This window comes from Dendrobium catenatum, unplaced genomic scaffold, assembly GCF_001605985.2.
Source record: "Dendrobium catenatum unplaced genomic scaffold, ASM160598v2 fragScaff_scaffold_621, whole genome shotgun sequence".
NCBI lineage: Eukaryota > Viridiplantae > Streptophyta > Magnoliopsida > Asparagales > Orchidaceae > Dendrobium > Dendrobium catenatum.
In genome coordinates this window covers 18,124,760-18,128,828 of record NW_021319083.1, presented here as the reverse complement: position 1 = coordinate 18,128,828, position 4,069 = coordinate 18,124,760, and positions in this window count along the sequence as shown.

Genomic DNA, 4,069 nt, shown 5'->3' with positions numbered 1-4,069 from the left:
TATGATGATAAAACATGCTTAAAACCACTGTATTGAAATATATGAAAGTAAGCATGATTTACCATTTTAATAAATTTGGGTTTAGTGCAAAAGTCACTTGTGCCTAGGTGGGTGGTTAGGTAAACATCTATTAGCTTAGATGAGCATGAAAATCTAATCTATCCCAAATGAGCCCAAGTTTGATAATGATCAGTCAAATGATTGTAGTAATGTCCAAGTGAAGGTATGTGCTAAAAATGCTTCTATGCTTAATGAAAAGGATAGTGGTGGAATTGCTGATGTTAATCCTATTAAACCTTGGAATAGACAACCTAACATTAGGATTAATTTTAATAGGAATGATTCCATTTTATCTGAGGATGGTTTATCCATTCGGTTGCATGAACCTAGTGTTAAAGCTAATGTTGAAAAGTTACTGTTTTCTATGGTAGTGAAAGTTTTTGAGGAAAACATTCTGATTCAAGTGATTGCAGACAAATTGAGATGTTAATGGATGCAATATGGGAAGTTCCACCTAACTATTTTGGGTTTAGGTTGGGTGTTATGTTCAATTTTTTCGAATGAATCCATGGAAAATGTTTTAGCAGGAGCTCCATGGTATGTTAGAGGCCATACAGTGGGGTTGGATAAGTGATCACCAGATTTTTCTCCTTCTTCCTTGAAGGGATTGACATCTCTATTTTGTATGAGAATGCCTCATTTTCCATTGAATTTTTTGAATGAAATTAATGTATCAAGAGTTGCTTCTTTACTTAGAGATCCTCTTTGGATAGATGGCAATATGTTCTAGTGGGGAAGAAGAGAATTGCTAGGGTATGTATTCGTAATGCACTTGAAAAACAAATACCTTTGGGATTTTCTGTTGATAGATCTAATGGACATTTTTTTCAAAAATTGGAATTTGAAAAATTTTCCCCATTTTGTTTTAAATGTGGAAAGATTGGACATTTCATCAAGGATTGTTTGTTGGAGAAAAATTCTATTCTTAAGGAGTGTTTGGAGAACTCTTCTTCAAAAGATGTTGTTGCTGAGAAGATTGAGCTGGTGGGAACTAATGGAGGATCTTCCTATGGTCCTTGGATAAATGTTAACTATGGTAGGAGGAGAAGATTTCTAGAAAAAAATGTTTAGAAGAAACTTGGCAATAATAACTGCTCCTATTTTCTTAAAAAAATTATATCAGTATCAAGAGAATAGATCATAGTTGGTAGTAGAAGGAAATATTTAGAATGCAAATATTGATATACCTTTTTCATATAAGGAAATACATAATGTCGTTGAACAAGATGAGATTGTTGTTGATAAAGATTTAAAATATTTTGATAATTTTGTAACTCAACAGATGGAAATTCCTGGCAAATATGAAGTTGTTAAGGAGGTACAAACTCTAAATTTAGGTATACCACTTGATGTTAATATGTTAAGGTTACTTGATAATGATATGGATGTTGAATGTATGAAGTTAAAGACTGATTGTGTTGATTCGTCTGTTAATGATAAAGAGGATGGTGAATTGATCGAGGAAAGGGTAAAGTCTGTGAATTATCCTGATAGAATGAATGGTGGAAGTTTGGGTGTGCTTAAGTTTAAACTTCAAGAAGAACTTAAGTCACTTGGTAATGTGAGTTTTCTTGCTCAAAATAGAAAAGGTGATTTATTAAAGAAAAATGGTGGTGGGACTAATCCCACCTTCAATGGTAAATGAATTCCATTATTTTTTGGATTTATAGAGGGGATAGAATATTGGAAGCCTCTCAGCATTTGAAAGAAATTGTGAAGGATCATGATTCTTTCTTTGTTGGCCTAGTGGAAACAAAACATTTCTTCTATGGATAGTTTTGAATTTAAGAAATTTATTGGTGAGAAGTGGGATTTCTTTCTTTATCCTTTAGATGAGTTATTTTGTGGTATTATGTGTTGGAGATCAAATATTGCTTCTTTTTTGGTCCTTAATGCATTTTCTCAAGTTGTTGGTGAGCTTAATATTGTGAATAGAGGTTTGTTGTTGGTGGCTACGGTTTATGGGAAAACTGAATGCTATAAGAGGAGAAATTTGTGGACTAGCTTGGAGATGCTTTCAGGTAAAAATATACCAATAGTAGTTAAAGGGGACTTCAATTGTATTTTGTCGCAAGATGATAAAAAAGGTAGTAAAAAGTTCATCCTTTCTCAAGGTCCTCAAAATATGCTTGCTTTTATGAGGAATTGTGATTTTCATGAGATAGGAATGGTTGGTCCTAAATATACATGGTGTAATAATAAAAGTGGTGGAGCTTGTATTTTAGAAATATTGGACTGTTGTATGCTCAATTCTTCTACTTTGACTGTAGTGATGTTGGCAATTGTTAAACATTTTGGCTAGAGTAGCCTCGTACCATTGTTCTATTATAATCGATGAAGGTTTTTTAATTCTGAATTTTGTTAGACCAGGAATATTATGAGTGAAGATATTTGGGTTACATATCAAGCTTCTTTTTATATTATTTATCACTCTTGGATTAGAATTGTTAAGGATGATGCTGTGGAAAGGTTCAATACTAGTTCAAGAGAGCTTTGAAGGCTTTGTTCTTTTTTGCAGCAAAGCTAAGCACAAAATTTTGTATAAGTTGAAATATGATCTTAAGAGGGATATCCTAGAATTAAAAGAAGAGCAATCCATGGTTGGAGGACTTTCGAAAGAGAGTCTATTTTTGTTAAAATCAAAGGTTGGTGAGCTCAGTTCTACTCTTGGTCGTCTAAGTACGTGGTGGAAACAAAGAGCTAAAGTTCTTTGGATGAAAGAAGATATGAATAAAAAGTTTTTCTATTCTTTTGCTACTGCTAGAAGGAATGGAAATAAGATTAATCAAGTTAAAAAAAGTAATGGTGCTTTGGTTGAGGATCATGAAAAAATTGAAGAAAATTTCTTTGAATTCCTTAAAGAAAAATGGAGATACCATATATGCAATTTGAGAGGATGGCCTTCTCCATCATCAAATTTTCTTTGATGTTGATGATTGTTTGTTTCTTGATAAAGAGTTCTCCAAAGAAGAACTAGATATTGTGATTAATCAATAAGAGTCAAATAAAGCACCAGGTAATGATGGAATTACTTATTCATTCAATAAAATTTATTGGTCTTTTATCAAAGAAGATGCTTGGTTGGCTATTAGCACTTTTTTTATTTCTAGAAAGCTTTGTTCTGAGTGAATCGTGAATAATGTGGTTTTGATTTTGAAGGTGAAGAATCCTTTAATTCCATTGAATTATCATCCTATAAGTCTTTGCAAATCTATTTACAAAATTGTGGTAAGAATTTTACTTAATAGGATGTACCTTCTTTTTCGTAAAATTATCTCAGAGGTCCAATATGCTTTTGTTAAAGGATGTTCTATGTCCGATCATATTTTATTGGCATAATAATTGTTTAGTAAATTTAGATTTTCAAAATATAAGAAGGGACTATTGGTAATAAAAATTGATATGGAGCAAGCATATGATATTATGTATTGGACTAGTCTCAATCAATTGCTAGATTATTCTAGCCTTCCAAGGAAATTCTCTAATCTTATTATGGAATGTGTGGTTGAATTAGAACCATTGATACTAATAGAGAGTTTAGGCTCAATCTGTTATCCCCTTACATATTTATTTTGTGCTCTTAATTGCTTACTGATGCATTTGTTCAAAAAGGTAGGAATGTTGTAATTAAGGTTTATCCTAATGCTCCAAAAAATTCTCATTTATTATATGCAGATGATATTGTTATTTTCTCTGAAGCTAACAAAAAGAGCATGAAGAAAATCAAGGGTATTATTTATAAATATTGTAGTTGGATAGGTCAGAAGATCAATATGTTGAAGTCTTCTATTATTTTTGGTAAATTGGTGAATTGAAGGAAACGAAGATCTCTTTGTAAGGTGATGGGTCTTAAGGTGGTTAGTGAGATGGATTATTTGGCTGTTAAAACTACTTTGAGAAGGCTTGTGTATTAAGATTTCCAAAATCTGATTGAAAAGGCTTCAAATAGATTAAATATATGGGGGAAATAAGTTTATTTCTCTTGCTGGAAAGTTTATTTTTGTTAATT